The 18903-nt window shown below is 48.7% G+C and overlaps 1 long non-coding RNA gene across 1 annotated transcript; it reads left to right on the forward strand.

The window, feature by feature from the left end:
- The first annotated feature begins 9399 nt into the window (after positions 1–9399).
- LOC144302319 (uncharacterized) lies at positions 9400–16271 on the forward strand. The gene is made up of 3 exons (XR_013369169.1): positions 9400–9554; positions 12442–12661; positions 12771–16271. It is a non-coding gene; the product is annotated as an uncharacterized LOC144302319 (long non-coding RNA).
- Positions 16272–18903: the final 2632 nt, after the last annotated feature.

Below are 18903 nucleotides of genomic sequence, written 5' to 3' on the forward strand. Positions count from 1 at the left end.
CCAGGTGTTTGTGTCAAAACCTTGCATTTTCACTCCCCCCTCCCTTTTTTTTTCCTTTGGGTAGCTGAAGATGGCATCACAAGTGTTTGACAATGTCATATAAAGATTCACACAAAAGGATGGAGTATTTTTTTCCCAGTATGTCAGAGTTCCATAAATGTTGTATAATTATATCAGGAATTCTTTATTTATTTATTTGTTAAAGATTTTATTCACTTATTTGACGGGGTGGGGGGGAGAGCGAGCACAAGCAGGGGGAGCAGAAGAGGGAGAAGCAGACTCCCCACTGAGCAGGGAGCCCGATGTGGGGCTCAATCCTGGGACCCCGGGATCGTGACCTGAGCCGATGGCAGATGCTCAACCGACTGAGCCACCCAGCCACCCAGAAATTCTTGATTTAAATGAAATTTTAGTCAAAATATTTTAAGAGGACTTTATGTTTACATGCTTGCTTTTGCTGCAACAGAAAATTTTCTGCTGTAGGTAAGACTGGACAGAACTAGAACATGATACCAGGAACCTATGAAGTGCTGAAGGCTTTGTGTGATTCAGCTTTTTCCATCCCCCAAACTGAAGCGACAGCAGCAGCAATGAAACCAGCCTTTCGTGATGGAGAAAATCCCGTGAACATTTGCATCCCGATACCTGCCAAAGTTTTCTTTGGAGAAGAGTCTAAGAAAAAGAAATCCGATTGTTGTTCAAGCCAGTCCAATTTTTCAATCAAATAATGATTAGCTGAGTCTGCTTGGGACATCAAACTTCAGGATTTGCAAAAGATTGCTTTTGTGTCCCTCTTTTCCCTATTACTTGTGATGAATAAGCCAGTTGAGGAAATAGAGCTTCATAGTCTGCTCAGGCGCCACGGCTCAAGACACTGCTGGAAAAGAAATGTGGTCTGCTCAGGCCTTAGTGAAAGCCCATGATATTTTTGAAGCAGAATGAAAATTCTTCCAAGTAAATTGGCCAAATAGGAAAAAAGTATTAATGGGGCTCTGCCTTGGTGGTGCTCCAGAAATGCTGGGCTTTGCAGATACTGAGTGAAAATCAAAGAAAAACACTCTCATTTCTGGAACACACTGTGTCATGCCTCATCAGCAGTACCTTTCAGCGCGCTGTCCAGGAATTGATAAGAAAACCTCAACTTACAGTAATCAATTATATGAAAAGCAGTGCGTCAGCCCCCAGATGATTCACTCGGAGCTTCGTGAAGATCTGAATGCCAATCTGCTCCACGGAAGTTTGTTGATTGCCCACGTGAAATACACATTTTCACTTGCTGCAAGAGGCAGTCCTATTTTTGAAATACTAGAGAAAAGATATACAGCTGTAAACTTCTTTAAGTGATATCTTTCAGCAAAGCTTATCATATTTGACAACTATATTTGGAAGTTTAATCATGAACTTCCCCTTATTAAGACATATGTGCCCAAATCAAGCCATAGGTGCTGAGAATCTTTGCTAAAATTGTCTCTTTGTACTTTTTTTAAACTGAAAACTTTCAAAGACAAAGTAATTGAAAAGAATTCCATGAATTTCAAAAAGTGAATTTGTATCTAGCCTGTGTATTGGCTGAATTTAGGGACTATTTCCTTGAGGTCATAACTGAAAAATCTCATTTCAGAGGTTATCAATAAACTCCCTTTTCCCCTAATCATCCACCTGTGCCAAAAAAAAAACACGTCCAAGAAGAAATTTTGAAGTTCAAGTTTCTACCAAAGATAACTTCTAGTAATTCACTGCAGAGCAGTGGTCCCTGTAGGGGGTCTGCTGGGAGCATCTGTTGACATTTCCCTCTTCCTAAGGGTAACCAGATTTCCATTTGGGTGGACCCCCTCTTCCCTGGGGAAGCCCAGAGTTTGGGGGGAAGACGATACCACATCCCCATTCCAGGAGCTGGGCTGCTGCTGACTTCTGCATATCAGTGCCCCTACAATGCCTGTCACATCATTGGTCCAGGGGTGATCCTGTCGTGGGAACTGCCCAGTCACGTGACCCTCACACTTGGGAGCTCCTCAGACAGACCCACTCTGTCCCCCCTGGATGTTAAGGAGGGAGGAGGTGGCTTTGACCTCCACAAGGGGAACACGCCTCACAATAAAACTATACAAAAGGAATAATAGCAAGACGACAACCCGGTTTCTACATCACGTAACTGAGCCTTCGTCAACCTTCTGGGAAATCTGCCCACCTCCGGCTTTCGTTATGGGAGCCAGTGAATCCCCCTGTGTCATTTAAACTGGATTTCTAGTTAGTTCTCCCTCCTCCTGTGTCTCTGCCTCTCTCTCTATGTCTATCATAAATAAATAAATCTTAAAAAAAAAAAAAAGGAAAATGTTATAGAGTGTGTGAGCCAATTCTTGTGATCTTTGGCAAGATTTATTTATTTAGTTAGTTAGTTAGTTATGATTTTATTTATTTATTCATGAGAGACACAGAGAGAGAGAGAGAGAGAGAGAGAGGCAGAGACACACACAGGCAGAGGGAGAAGCAGGCTCCATGCAGGGAGCCCGACCTGGGACTTGATCCCCCATCTCCAGGATCCGCCCCTGGGCCAAAGGCGGCACCAAACCGCTGAGCCACCAGGGCTGCCCTCTTTGGCAAGATTTAAAACAAAAAACAAAACCCCAAAACACTAGCTTGGGTAAAAAGGTGGCCCAAGTGCAATGGGAGCATTGGGCCACCAGGATCCCTGCAAATCACAACAGGGTCTTAATTGATAAAATCACCTTGGAGATTTTCTAGGTAAAATATCTCTCCTCAAACTGAGGGAGAAGGCATTCTTATAGTTACCCACAGATTCTTGATTACACCTCACCTCAGACTTTGAGAACCATAGCACAACAGGCTGATGTTGAGGCGTGGTGACCAGCTCCAATCTCCTCTTTAAGAGGGATAAATACAAACCCCAAGCTCACTCAATGTTTCTGTGAGCTGATGATATTTTTAAATGTATCCTTAAAGAAAAAATTATTTTCTGCTGTTGTTACCATTGCAATGATTTGGTTTCAATCATGTTATTTGTTTTGAAATTTCAAATAACATTAAAGGAAAGGGTATGGTTTAGTCTGTAGGTTTTGTCTTGTTTTTTTCTCAAAATGGGGATAGATTTTGAAGTATGAGAATACCCTGCCAGAGAATCTGAAAGCAGAGAAACTAAAGCTGCTTGGGTGTATTGTCAAAAGGAGCCCAACCAAAAATAATTGAAAGATCATAGAAAGTAATGTTTGACATAGGAAGGAAGGAGGAATTTTATTTATTAAAAAAAATCACTTCAACTTCTATAGAACTTGTCTATTTTGAAAGGCAAGAGTAATTGAACTGATTTCCACTTATATCCACCTTTCTGCCAAAATTTCAAAGCATGTTTTTTCTAATGATGATAATATGTGTTCCTTTCCTTTCTGTAGCTCCAGGGATCTCAGAGCATTTTGAAAATATTATCTCATTAGCCCCGATTCTGTCCCCAGATACTTCATACACATTATCCTGCCTTTCTAAAACGATTTTACCCAAAATGGAAGATGACACCAGATCTCTTGCAGCTTGCTCTTTTTTTCAATGTTGTATGTAAATACGGGTACGCATGGACTGGTCTAGGCTTTTAGTTGTAAACTACAGATTTCGCACTGCAGCTAACTTAGCAGAAAATGGCCTTAGTAAAAGATATTGAATGGCTCCCCAGAATGGAGACTAGAGATTCTGGCTCTCAGGCTGGCCATCCCAAATCTCATGCCGCAGGTGTGGTGGTGGTGTTTTTTAAAGAAATGTTATGTTTTTAGAACAGTTTTTAATATACAGAATATTAAGTGGGGTAGTACAGAGAGTTCCTATATGCCCTGCTCTGAGCTTCCCCTATTACTAATAGCAATCATTAGTGCGGTACATTTGCTATAAATAATGAAGCAGTATTGATACATTATTATTAACTGAAATCTATAGATTATTCAGATTTCTTTAGTTTTCACCAAATATTCATTTTCTGTCACAGGGTCCTATCCAGGATTCCACATAGCATCTAGTTGTCATGTCTCCTTAGGCTCCTCTTGGCTGTGACAGTTTCTCAGACTTACCTTGTTTTTGATGACCTTGACAGTTCTGAGTTCTGTCAGGAATGTTCTAGAATGCTTTTCCATCAGAATTTGCCTGGTGTTTTTCTCATGAATAGATGAAGATGATGGGTTTTGGGAGAAAGGCCATAGAAGTAAATTCCATCACTCACCTATGAAGGGTTCACATTATCACCAGGACTTATCACTGCTGGTGTTGCCCTGACTATTTGGCCAAGATGGCATTGGCCAGGTTTATTTTCAATGTAATGTTACCCTTCCCCTACTTCCGATGTGCACTGATGGGCTTTTATTGGGTCTATTTCCAGAGTAACAGATCAGAGACCTGCCAGAGATGATGTGCCAGTGGTCACTAACACAACCTCAGAGACTCCTGGTCACCATCATCCCCTGCTGCCTCCTTCACGTGCTTCTCCTGATGGAAGGTTGGCATCGTATCTCTACCACCCATGCATCCTCCATGGCCTCCCTGCACCGCTCTGCACACAGTGGCCATGTGATCAATTTTTACAGACTTGGAACAGAAATGGATTTCACCTGATAGTCAATAAAATGGCTCCTGGGATGCTGGTAGGCAAGGGAGGGCAAGGTCTGCGGAGCAGAGGGTGGCCTGGCTGGGAATCACCCACCCACAGGAGTGGCCGGGCCCTGAGGCTCTGATCATGGCCCTGTGCCATTATGAATTTTATTTATTTATTTATTTATTTATTTATTTATTTATTTATTTATTTATTTATTTATTAAGATTTTATTTATTTACATGAGAGAGAGAGTGTGTGTGCGAGAGAGCAGGAGCAGGGGGAGGAGCAGATGAGGAGGGAGAAGCAGGCTCCCTGATGAACGTGGAGCCCAACACAGGGCTCAGCCCCACAACTCGACCCCAGGATGTCCAAGATCATGACCTGAACCAAAGTCAGATGCTTGACCAACTGAGTCAGTCAGGTGCCCCCTGTTAAGAATTTTAAGATCCTGCGTGGCAGAGCCTGATGCAGTTACATGGGTTTTCTTTTTCCTTCAAGAAGCAGAGGCTCTCCCGGTCCCTCAAGTTAGGGGATGGAGTTTATTGTCACAAAGGTAACAGGATCCAGAATCTCCGGAAGGTCCAAGCCATGACGTGTGTGGGCCAGGCTTTGGCAGCACTGGGAGTGTATGTCCCAAAGGTCCGAGGCGAGGTGACCTGGACCGTGGAGGCCACCACGATCTGGTCTTTGTATGGCCGTCCGCAGCACTGGCTTCCTTACTTGAGACCCCACATCCTTTCCCGGACTCATCTTATTTTTCCACTCACAGAACTCTGATGAGCTCATGACTGCCCATGGCCTCTGCTCCACCTACAGAAGATGACTTCAGCTTTACCCTTTGCTCCTATTTGATGAATTCTAGAAACCAGGAAGCCGATGGGCCCAGTCCTTTCCTTATTGGGCAAGATGCTCTGTACCAGTCCATCTTGTAGGCTGCCATGTGGATTTCTCTTGAGCCGGCAGTCCACCCATCCCTGGCCAGCTCAGCTGAGGCCCAGAAGGTGGCCTGCAGGGCCTGGGAGGGGGGAAGTTCCCCCAGAAGGGGCTGTGCATGCCCAGCAGCGTTTCCATGTCAACCCAAGGACATGAAACAAGGCTTGCCTAATTTGCAGCTGAAACCTGGTCAGTCAGGTTTCAGAATGGTGTAGAGAAATCGAGATGGTGACCTCCAACCAGCATGATGGGACACGATGAGGACCTGCCTGGAAATGCTTCGACTCCACTCATGTCCTCACTCAACTTCCCAGTGCAAAAGGTAACTCGGTTCAACCTGCTTCCCCAGACAACGCTTCCTCAAAATCACCTTAAGCTAATCATCAACAGCCTCCTTCTCTGGACTGGTTGTGGTCTGTCCTTAAATGAGTTGTCGTCTGTGTCCCTAGGTGTAAGGGGAAAGGGAACAGAGAGTGACCCAAAGCTAATGTTTACAGCGACTCCTGGGAAGTGGCACCGCATAAAAAGTAATAAGTAATTAGATAACAGGCAGTGCAGTTGTGGTTTGTGCCTCTGCCTCAGCCTTCCATCATCCCCCTTCCCTGCCAGAAGTCCCACAGGCGTGGGAGGCGTGGGGACTTTCTATTCCTTTCTACCTTGCACAGCATGTTCTTCTACCAAGTGATTTATTCTGGGCTTAGAAGCAGGGCTTAACTGCGGGTGTGGTGGTGGCTCAGTGTGCCCGCCACCTGCTCCCTCATGGGAGAGCTGCCTGGAAGCTCTCTCCCAGGTGGAGGTGGGAATAGCAGAGCTCCTAACCCTGACAAGGGGCTGTCCGTGGTGTCCGCACACATGGCCCCTCCATGTTCTCACACACATACATTCACGCACGCACTTGGGCGCACAGATGAGCACCTCTCCCCTAGGATGTTCTCTGCAAGGCCACAGGTCAGCCAGTGCTTTCTGCTCTGTGACACTCCTTCTGGAATGTTCTCACGGCCATCACCTGGCCTGAGCCCCTCTGGGCTGGACTTCTAGTGTTTGGGCTCTTCCCCTGAATCCTTCTTCCTCTTGAATGATGGAGCATAATGAAGAATAAAAGGAAGGGTCAGAAATAGAGACTGATATAAGGCACCATCTCAGCTCTTCAGCTGGACCCCAGAGTTCTCTCCAACTTAGCCCAGCTCACAGCACTGGCTTCCCCTTGCTGGGCCCGCTCCCCTCCCCTCCTCTTCTTTTCTTTCTCCTCCCCTCCCCTCTCTCCCTGTTGCTGCTCCAGCCAAACATCCTGAGTCACAGGCATCTGAACACATTCCTTCCACCTGGTATTTTCTCCTTCTAGGCTTTGGCACCCACACTATCCTCTCAGCCCAGCTTAGGGCCCAGCACGGGCGTGAAGGGGGCAGAAGAGGCTGAGCTCAGTGGCCCAAACTTTCCTGCAAATGATGGTAGGGTACCTAGGACGGCTGTCCTGTAGCTGGGCAGGGGAGCTGGGGGCAGGTACTACAGTCCCCGGGAAGTGTGAGTCCTCACCAAGAGCAGCCCCCAGGACCCCAGCCTCTGCCTCCGTGTGCCCCACTGGCTTCCAGACCTCTGGGAGAGCCTGGGAGGGGCCTTCTCTGAGAGGACAGATTCGGGTTCACCCCGCGGCCGACCATCCCCCAGGCTGAGGGCAGCAGGGACGTGGCCTGCAGTGCCCAGGACCTGGAATCCTGTCCAGAAGCGGTTTGCCTCCCTGCGTCATCCTGGGCTGCAGCCCCACCACCCTGCACCCATGGAGCCTGTGAGTTGAGCAGGCCCCACAGACTGGCTACATCACATACACGGTTGCTTTAAAAAGACCAAGGAGACAGGGATAGAGGTACTGTGTGCCTTTTGCTTAGCTTGGGCTGACACGTGATGTCCTTCATGAGCGGTAATGAGACCTCTTCCTTCTGGATGCCACCATCCCCACTGGCTGAGGGGCCTTTTCCAGGGGGACAGGGGCCTGCTCGGTCACAGTGACGGTTCTAGGTCCTATTCAAGCTGGACAGGTCATGTTCCAGATGAGGAGACAGTAGACATTTCAGGAATTTTACTTAGTGAGACCTGATCTAAGTTTGGAAGGGAATTTCATGTTTCAGGGACTTTTTTTGTTTGTTTGTTGAATAATACCAGTATACCGGTCACAGGTAAGTCCTGCAAAACACACTTCAGTAGGCTGACATGAATCAAAAATTATTTAAGATCCTTACCAGGTTGTGACTAATTGTCAAACCAGGCAGTTCTTCCAATTGAAGACGAGATAAGCTAAGAACTATATTTGCAAACATTATGGCAGACTTTCCTTTCCTTAAAGCCTGGAAAGTAAAAATAAAATAAAATTTGGGATATTAAGAAAATTTTTAAACTTGAAAATAACACTACGGAAACTACGGGATGGGTGGGGTCAATGAGAAAGCTGCACAGGCCCCAGGGCCTCGGGGTGGGCAACGCTCTGAGAGCAGCCGGGCTCAGGAGGCCTCCGGGCTGGAGCAGAAGACAGATGGAGTCGAAAGGGCCTGGGGTTGGCGGGGAGAAGACCTCCTCCAAAGGGGCATAGTTATTCAGGGGGTTTCGGAGGTGCTGGGTCTGTTCTGTGTCTTGATTATAGTGGTGGTTATACATCTGACAAAGATCATAGACCCGTGTATGATATAAATCATACAACACTACCAGTTGTTTTATAGTATATAATTATTCTACTGTATTTAAATGTGTATTATATAATTTCTAAATTATACTGTATATAAATACATAAACGATACTATATAATTATTGCACTATGTGCAATGCTCTACTATGGTATTATATAATCCTATAAATTACACTGTACAGGGATCCCTGGGTGGCTCAGCAGTTTGGCGCCTGCCTTGGGCTCAGGGCATGACCCCGGGGTCCTGGGATCAAGTCCCACATCAGGCTCCCCGCAGGGAGCCTGCTTCTCCCCCTGCCTATGTCTCTGCCTCTGTGTGTCTCTCATGAATAAATAAATAAAATCTTTAAAAAAAATTACACCATATAAAGTAGACACGATGTTGTACTTCAGTGAACCGGCTTTAGAAAGAGAAGAGTCCAAGGCAGAGGGTTGACTGTTGCAGGGCTGGCACCTTTTCTGAGATGGGAACACCTGCGCACAACAATGGGGTGAGCCCTGGCTTCACCTCTGGGTAGCCCGACACCTCTTTGTCCCCTGAGAGGAGCAGAAGGAAGCATCCTCCTGGTCCTGCATTGCGGTTCTGTGGCCTTCTGTCCCCACCCTGTGATGGGGACCTTTCCAGGCCAGTGTCCCAAGGAGCGGGGTGGCCTCACGTGTCCCCTGGCCGGGGCAGAGCCGTCCCAAGGCTCTGCTGCATCACATCTGATCTGTGAGCAAAGCCTCTGCTTCCCATGAGGATGGGGAGGCTTAATCATTTCAGGGTCCGGGGGCACCCTGTGCCCCTGCTTCCCAACCTCTGTCTCTGTTTCGCTCTGCCCTGGGGGCTTTTCAGAATTTCTCTCGATAGCTGCACAGCAGATGTTGTGCCTCCAAATGAACGGTCTGGAGTTTGCCACTGAGAAGATGGGGGCCTCTTCCCAGCCAGGGAGCTTTGGGGGGGGGGGTGGAGTAGCGAGGCTTATGCCCTGAGTGGCTTCGGATGGACCAGAAGAACAGATTTGGGGCAAATCTCAAAAACAAAAAGAAAAACAATGACTTTACATATTTTCTGCCACCAGAGAAGAGCTGAAATCGGTTCACTCAAGGCTCCCAGCTTCTACATAATTTGCTTTCTGGAGACGTTCCCTTCAGGATGTGTGTGTGTGCATGTGCGTGCGTGTGCGTGTGCGTGTGCGTTCATAGAGCTGCGTTTCAAAGTTACTCTCTTGCTGACTCGCTCTCTGTTGGAGGAAGATAAGAGACTAGAAGTCCCTCTTCCCAGCCAGTTCCAACACTCCGGGCTCCGGTCTGCGTGCAGAGTAAGGGAAGCGAGGTGGCCCAGGCCGGGCCCCCGGCAGCAGGCAGGACAGATTCTGGGTATGTGCGTCCCCGGCAAGGATTCAGGGTAATTTCCAGTGTAATCTGAGGGGTCCCAGAAAGGCCTTCCTGACTCACTCCCCTGAATGAATGAGTGCTTTTCTGAAATGCAGAGTCACCCGAAGGCAGGGCCATCCTGAGTCCCTCCCAGGCGCTGCCTCTGTCACCAGCTGCCCTCCACTGCAGGAGCGCTGGGCCCCCCACCCCAGAACCACCAGGTGGTCCCCTCCTGCAGTCTTGCCCTTTGTGCCTTGTGCCTTGATGCCTAGAAGGACAGGCGCGTCTCCTGAAAGGTGCTGACCCCGTTTTGAGGGGCCTGGACCGGTCTCTGCAGTCCCCTCTGCACCCCAAGCTCAGGACAGGGGTATGGGGGGGCGTGCAGGGGGCTTGGATAGGAAGCTGGAAAGGAGGACGCACAAAAGAAGAAACTAGTGAGGAAAGCAGACTAATTCCTCTGACTTCATCATTTTTGTGTAGGAAGAGTTTCTAAAATGGCTTACTTTTATAAAAAACTAAACAGATCCCAAAGCCTCTGCTTTTTATAGACCATCAGTCCCTGGTTCCAAATTAGCAACCCTTAATCTGCCACCGGTCTAGTTCTGAAGTGACTATTAAGCTGCTGGGCTAGGACTTTCCGGGGGTGCTTGGTGCTCGGATCATCCCTGCTGAGCTGGGGGAAGGGCCTGGGGTGGTGGCAGGAGCTTGGGGGCTGCTGGTGAGCCGGGGAGAGGCAAGCGGTCGCCAGCCGGGGAGTGACACTGCCACCCCTCCACCGGCAGCCTTGGCCTCTTCCTCCTGCCCCCCACCCCCACCCCGGGTGCCACCTGCTGAGCCAGCAGCTGCTTCTCCCACTCAGCCATCCTCTTTTACCTCTTTTTTTGTTTTCTTTTGTTTTTGTTTTTTTTCCTCTTTCACCTCTGATCTCGCACCCTGTCCCTTCGCTGAGGGAGGATTCCTTTCTCACACAAATCACAAACGTGAAGAAAGGGGAAACGTTCCCAGAAAGCTGTCCGGGGCTCCCGCACGTTCCTGACACTGTTTTGCCCCTTTGAGGGCAGCCTTGAGCTGGGGCTGCTGCTCCCGGACACCACTCTGAGTGCTGGCCTGCTGGCCGAGGAGGAGCCACCCAGCTGGGGACCTTTCTTGGCTCCGCCCAGTGTGTTCATTTGGGGGGGGGGCACTGTAACCAAGGGCCACAAACTGGCTCACCTAAAAAAAGGGAAGTTCTGTTAGTTCTGGAGGCCAGAAGTCCAAAACGAGGGTGTCGGCAGGCCTGATCCTATCTGGGGCCTCTAGGAAACAATCTGTTGCCTGCGTCTCTCCCAGGCACTAGTGGCTGCCAGCAATTCTTGGGGTTCCTTGGCTTGTAGCTGCATTACCCCAATCTCTATGGCCGACATCGCATGGCCATCTTCTTTCTCATAAAGACCTTGGTCACCTTGGTTTAGGGGCCCATCTTGCTCCAGCAGGACCTTGAATGATCTCATCTTAATTCCATCTCCAAAGACTATTTCCGAATGAGGTTTCATTCCAGGGTTCCAGGTGGACCTGACTCGGGCAAGGCGGGGGGCGGGGGCAAGGGGCACTCTTCAACCTGACACACGCAACAGTGATGCCCACAGCCCCAGACGAAAGGTGGCTGGTTTTCTCTCTCTGTATCTAAGCCAGATGTGCCCAGAGAACATCAACCCTTTGGATCCGAAGGAATGCAGGTGTCACGAGCCACTTACTGGGAGGTGACAAGGTCCAGGACCTCAGCAGCTAGGAGACCCCTCCACCTAGGCAACCCTCCACAGGCCCTCCCCTCTGGCTGAGTTTCCTCAGCCTTCTTCCAAGAGATGGTGTTTTCACCTTCAGCACTCCTCCCACCTTTAAATTAAAACAAATTAGTACATTCGTGTGCTAATTGTGCCAACCTTGGGCAAATCCTCAAACCTACGCCTATTGCCCATAGTCCCACCACTTGGCATGTTGGTGAACTTCATTTTAGCCACATATATATTTAAAAATTATTTTTTGAACCTCAGATGTATTTCCAGGTACAGATGTACCTGGATGCATCACACAGTGTCACCTGCACATGCATTCCTCTTTCTACTGACTTATTTTGTCCTGTATTTCAAAATATAGTAGGTTGGCAGTGATGGTTGACATTTGTCTTTTGTGCTACTGGTTGCTCCCAGTGTTTAATACATATATTCATTTCTTCCCCACAATAACCCTGGCAGTGGCTTGCTGGAGCCAACCCCTCTTCACCTCAACTGGCTTGTGAGGGTGACAGTTAAGTCCTCAAGAATTTTGTGTATCGGTTGTTAAACCATCCAGAGCTTGAAATCGGCCATGCTGGGAGCACAGGTCCTCCCACTTTTTGAAAATTTGTGTTGTGAAAGACCTCACTTCACGGTCATGGTGTCTCCCCTGCCAAGTAAGGGGCCCCTGGGTGGCTCAGTTGGTCAAGCGTCCGTCTTGAGCATCTGCCTTCAGTTCAGGTCATGATCCTGGAGTCCCAGGATCGAGCTGCTCGGCAGGGAGTCTCCTTCTTCCCCTTCCCCTACGCCTGTTCATGCTCTCACTCTCAAAAACAAAAACAAAAACAAAAACAAAAAAACTCACTTTGCTTTTATGCTTTTACGAATGATGGCCTACATTCATACCTGTTTTCACTAACTGAAATAAATCTAAAGAGGAGGGATCCCTGGGTGGCTCAGCGGTTTAGCGCCTGCCTTCAGCCCAGGGCGTGATCCTGGGGTCCTGGGTTGGAGTCCCACAACGGGCTTCCTGTATGGAGCCTGCTTCTCCCTCTGCCTCTCTATCTCTCTGTCTCTCATGAATGAAAAATTAAATCTTTAAAAAAAAAAAGAAATCTAAAGAGGATTTTTACCTTCAGGAGAGAAGGTGAAAAGCAGCAAGAGCGTCCAGCATTGGTTTCACCGCAGAGATGAGCCAGGGTACGAAGCAGCGTCACTGGGGCAGGGACAGTGGCCCCATCCGGCTCCTCCCGCTGGAACCAGGCTCAGTGTCCCAGCCTCCAGAGCTTTGAGCTGTGTCTGGAGCATCTGGACTTTATCTCCATGTACTTGGTGCATCTGTTAGCAGTGTGCCCTAAGGTATCAGAAAAGCCTAAGAGAGGTTATTTTCAGGGGGGTCTGGGGTGGCTCAAAAAATTTCACATCAATTAATGGTAATTACTCCCTTGTTTTGCATTTTGGCTTACAGATGTTTTCATAGGAACACTCTACTTTTGCATAGTGGGGACAATTTGTATCTATTCCCGAATAAGTCAGCAACGCCACAAACTGGGGGGGGTGCCTTGTATCAGGAGACCCTTTACTATCACACCCTGCCTAGGGGTGGGCACTCTTGTCGTTCCCCTTTTATACATGAAGAAACCAAGATGAGGAGAGAGAATCTAGCTACCTGCTCAAGGTCACACAGCTGGCAAATGGCAACCTTGACTTTGAACCCCGATGTGAACCCAGAAAGTATGCCAGGCTCCCGAGTCTCAAGACACTACAGCTGCAGCTTGAACCCTGGTGTTCTCCACCATCACAGCAACTTTCATAGGCATTAAAAAGTTGAGAATTTGATTCGCGATGGCTGCATGATAGGCCGTTATGTGCGCGTATGGTGAGTTATTAAACGATCCCCCGTGTGGAACAGTGACGTGTTCCCGGTGTTTCTATCCCGTAAAAATGCCCCAACCAGCCTCTTCCTTGCGGTGCACATCCGGGGATCCGTTCCCAAGGACCCCCCTCATCTACAGGTGCCAGGGATCAGGAGGGGAGGGCTCCGAATCACTGGGCTCCTGTGAGACCCAAACCCTCTCTCGGAGCAGCCAGGGACCTTTCAGTGGTCTTCTCTCCAGTGGTAAATTCAGGCTCTGCTAGGAGAGTGACAGGCGACAAAACCTCTGACATTTATTGTGACATCTCCCGCACGACTGGTTCCCACACACACTCCCACCCATACCATCACCCATGTGAACATATTCACAAGCAAGCACACAACACTCATTCTCTCCCACATGCTCATCACTCACTCACTAACATGTGCACACAAATGCACACAAACATAAACATGCCAACACACATTCACAAACAGTCACAAATATAGGCACACTCACATACCATTCTCATCTGCTAAATACACATCCACGCAGCATATGCACACATACACATTTATACACTTACCTACACTCACACGGTCCCACATACTCATATCCATACTCACAAGTATACACACATATGCAAACGTATACTCGCACCTACGTATACATAATCACATACACACAAACATATACATATGTCTACTCGCACCTACGTGTACACACACACAGACCCATATACATACATCTACTACTTGCACCTACACAATCACAAGACACACCTATGCATATGTCTACTCGCACCTATGTGTACACCATCACACACACACTGTCATATAGACACACACATACTTGTATATGCTCGCATGTGCACATAGGCATGCACCCCACTGGGGTGCGTGCCTCTCCCCTGCTGCTGGGGGCATGCTGGAAATCTTTGACGTTCCATGGCTCGTGGGCTCTTCACCCTAACCCCTATCCTCATCTTTGTGTGCCCAACTCCCTGTGCATGTGTCTGTGTCCAAATTTTCCCTTTCTGAAGGACACCTCTTAGGGGCCAGGGGCTGCCCTCATGAAGTCATCTTAACTAAGTACATCTGCAGCAACTCTGTTTCCAAGGAAAGTCCGTTAGAGGTACTGGGACTCAGGATTTCTACACATGAATTGAGGCAGGAGGAGAGGACACAATTCAGCCTATGACGTGGAGCGAGGTAATCTCCACCCCCTTTCTCCGAGCATGCCATCTGGGAGGGTGACATCAGACGACATCAGCGTAGACGTGCTGTCGCCTAACTGTGCGCTAACTGTCCTACAGACACCCTCGATCCGCTCGCTTGGTTGCAGTACTGCATTCAGGACTTTTTTGGGTAGGAATGAGGCTAATTGAACAGACTGTGTGGGCACAGGATATTTGCCTACAATACGTGAGACACGGACCCTGAGCTCTCTTTTCACACAGGTGGCAGGAGGGGGGCTGCACGAGCTGTCCCCCCGGAACTCCATCACGGTTCTGCTGTGTCCTCGTAAGAAGAGAGGAGAATTAAACAGATGGGCTCTTCAGTCTGTTTCTTATGAACACTGCATTGGTTTAATCATGACAGAAACTTCGCATCTATTAATGTCTCTTTCAGCAATTTCTAACTCACATTCTCCCTAAATATTCCAGAGAGCAACCCAGCAATTTCCTTCAGCTAATGCATCGGAGGAGGAAATCAGGAACCTCTAAAGTTATGAATTTTGCCCCCATCTCCCCCCTCCAAGGAAACAGTATGCTTCTCAGGTGGGGACTGGGCTCTTTTCGGATAGATTTCTATCAAGAAAGTGTGACTCAAGTCCACTCATGCGTCGGGCGTGCTTGAGGTCTGCTCTACCAGCTGTGTGACTTGGAGCAAAATACTTAGCCTCTCTGAGACTCGTGTTCAAAATGCATGAAAGAGAGAGAGTAAGACCTCTTCGTCTAAGAGGGTGTGGGAACTCGGCGCCGTGATGTAGGTGGAGCCTCTGGCACAGCGTGGGCGCGGAGCAGGTGTGTGCTTAGCACAGGCTCCTTTCTCGTCTCCCCGGAGCAGGGGTCTTACCAGCATCTGATCCCCTCCCCCGCCACCCACTAAAGATTATGGCCTCTCAAACACATGAGTCATTTGCAGATTCAAACTATTAATATACAATTGCTTTCGTGCACTTTACATAAGACTCTAAAAATTATGTTACAACTATTGATTCCAAGATTCTGTCAAGACAAGAACGATCGGCCTCAGTGTCCCACCCTGCCTGCCTGCCCGCCTGCCGCACAGCTGTGCAGGTCATGTGTTTGATGCGCACAGGGACGGCTGATGTGTTAGGTCAGCCTGCATCTGCTGCTGGGAGCAGAGAGTCCGGCTGCCATAGCAAATGGCCTTGTGGTTCCTGTAGGCTAGGAAGCCCAGAAGTCTGAGCTTGCTGGCCTCACTGTCACCGCTGAGCGATGGCACCAGGGACCCAGGCTCATCAAGTTGCCTTTTCATCCTCAATCTTGTTTCCTCTTGGTTTCAAAAGGGCTGCTGCAGCCCCAGACATCATGTGTACCTTCAAGACAGCAAGAAGGGAGACGAGGGCAGGCTGTGGCCATGTCTGTGCCTTTCGTCAGGAAAGCTAGAGATTTTACAGACGCCGGATGACTTCTGTTTTCATTCAGTGGGCCTCTGGCTGCAAGAGGAATGTATTTATCTGGGTTGAATGGTGGTTCTTTGCTACCAAGGCAGAGGGTCGGGATGGATGTCGGGTGGACTGCTAAATGGGCCTGTCTTAAAAACTCCGGATGACCCAAGTATAGCCACTTAGGAGAGAGGCTGGAAATAGTCAGATGGGGAGCCGCTCTGGGGCTACAGGGACGAGAGCTGGTCCTGCAGAGGAGGCTCTTTCACTTGGGGGGCCCTGTTACTTTTGTGAGGAGGGAAAGGAAAGGAAATGGGTAACAGTCCACAGACAGACTCCTTCCTGCAGCTCGGACATCTTACAGAACGAGCAGCTTGACGCCTGTGGGGGGACATTGCCTTCATCGTTCTGGCCTATTCAGCTTTGTGTTTAGACAGCACTTGTGGCAATAAATGAATACGACTGGCTTTTAAAACAAACACGCCTCTCCCTCTGCCTGTGTCTCTGCCTCTTTTTCTCTCTGTGTGTCTATCATGAATAAATAAATAAAATCTTAAAAAAAAAAAAAAAAAGGGATCCCTGGGTGGCTCAGCAGTTTAGCGCCTGCCATTGGCCCAGGGCACAATCCTGGAGTTCTGGGATCGAGTCCCACATCGGGCTCCTGGCATGGAGCCTGCTTCTCCCTCTGCCTGTGTCTCTGCCTCTCTCTCTCTTTCTCTCTCTCATGAATAAATAAATAAATAAATAAATAAATAAATAAATAAATAAATAAATACAATCTTTTAAAAAATAAATAAAACAAACACACCTACATTTGCCCCTCTAAAGAAGGTCATGGTGGGTCATCCCGGGAAAAAATACTTTTAAAGAGTACAGCTGTCTTTGCCCGAGATTCAGGTTAAGAGTCACAAAGAAAAACCGGTTTCATTGTTTAACGGCAGCTCTCAGTTTTCACCAAAAATGCCTTATTTATTCAAACTTGATCATTCACCTTGCTCCCCAGACTCAGCTCTGAATGACTCAGCTTTTTCTAGCGTTCAAATCTGCCCTGAGAGTTTGAAGGTTTTCTTTTTTTTTAATCCCACTTTTTTTTTAACTTTTTTTTTTTTTAAGATTTCATTTATTTATCATGAGAGACACACACACACACACAGAGAAAGAGAGAGGCAGAGACACAGGCAGAGGGAGAAGCAGGCTCCATGCAAGGAGCCCGATGTGGGACTCGATCCTGGGTCTCCAGGATCACACCCCAGGCTGCAGGACCCAGGATCACACCCCAGGCTGCAGGCAGTGCTAAACCACTGCACCACCGGGGCTGCCCGAGTTTGAAGGTTTTCAAGTTGTTTTCAATGGGAATATATTCAAAACAAGTTGCCACAAGGTTTGAAAGCCGTTTTTTAGGGACACTGAAATATGCATCTCGCCTCTCAAGGTGACTCCTTTCGGGGACCTGGGCATCCGGGAGGTGGTGAAGATGCAGCTGCATCATCCAGATACGTCCTCCCCTCTGTGGACAAGGCGGTGGCGTCTGCCCGAGGCCGGTCACCCTGGGGAGACCCGCACTTTCAGAGGAGGAGCCTGCAGAGCATGAGTCGGTGCCTGCAGGCGCAAAAGAATTCCCGCAGGAAACTAGAAAGAAGCAGGCATCCCCCTGAAACACTGAGATGGAAAATGATAAGCTCCCCCACTTAGCTGGACAGGGGGACGGACAGAGCACGACAGTCGAGCAGGGGTCGGGGGCTCCCAGCGCATGGGGCCAATCAATGACCAGGGAAGGCCACCCACAATAGGGTCCCCAAGAGCTGTGCCTGCCACTCAAGTGCCATTTTCAGGGGCACAAATTGGCTCTGTACTCCACAACCACATCCTAAGGTCCTCACAGCCCCTGGCCCGTGGGCTGGGAACCTGCCAATTAATGACAATAAGGAGGCCCAGGTGGCAGATGCCAGCCGGGACCGGCAGGTCCAGTTGCCAAAGGTGGGTGGGCAGCACTCACAGGTCCCTTCTTCAGGTCTTTTTCCTCCTTTTTGTAAAATCCAGGTACCGAGCAAGCACGCGCCTTGCATGGGTGACGTTGGAAAGCACAGCTGCTCCAGGCTGGGAGATTTAAATTAGAACAATTTTAATTAGGGCCTCATAACTGCCAGTGCCTTTTTATTCAGTTTTTCATTCACGCTCATCCCACAAAAATTTATTAAGTACCCACTATGTGCCAACTACTGGCACCGTGACACTTAACCATTTGGGAGCCAAAGTGATTACAGCATCAATCTCCTTTTCTGGCCAGGCCTGAGAGCAGTGGCTGGAATCCTCTACAGGAAAACTATCATGTTATTGTCTTTAACAAAGGCAGATGGCACCTACGGATTTGTGGGCTCAATAGTTTATCATAAGTAGCGATTTCATCAAAGTCATTTCAAGGTGTTTGAAACTATTCTATCAGCCCCCCTGGGTTCAACCTTTCACATGCCTGGATGCCGCCTGCTGGGTGTCCAATGCAGGCAGCGATCAGCAGATGCTACGGGGAACTGGCCACAGGAAGCTGCTATTTGGTAGCCAGGAAAAGTGGAGCTAGCTCGCTCACCAGGAAGAGAGAGACTGAAAGAAAAATTAACCCAAGAACTGAGTCACGTATCCATGTACATCTGCCTACAGAGAACTGGATTGGATCCCTCCATCTTGGAGGGCGCGGAAGATGGTTGTCCTGGCGTGAGCTGAGGACCTGCAAGACACCCCATTTAGGAAGCACAAAGGTGCCCATCCTTCCTCCCACGCCCCTCCCATGTCCCCTTCACCACTGCCAGGGCTCTTTCTCGGAGGGACTTCTGATCCCCATGCCTGCCACGGCCTTGCGTAAAATCCTTAACTCCCAAACCTCTGCATGCCACGGTCATGCCTTGGAGTCCTCCGCTGGCTACCCTGCTTCACTTCTCCAGAGGCATTCTCCCTTCCTATCTTGGGGTCACCACCCCCACATGTACACACACATCACACATGCACACACACAACACATACACATCACATACATACATGCACGCGTGCACACACAATGCATATGCATGTGCACACGTGTGCACATATCCACGTGCTCAACGCATACCTGTGACACAC

The sequence above is a fragment of the Canis aureus genome, chromosome 31 (genome assembly GCF_053574225.1).
Source record: "Canis aureus isolate CA01 chromosome 31, VMU_Caureus_v.1.0, whole genome shotgun sequence".
In the NCBI taxonomy this organism is placed as follows: Eukaryota; Metazoa; Chordata; class Mammalia; order Carnivora; family Canidae; genus Canis; species Canis aureus.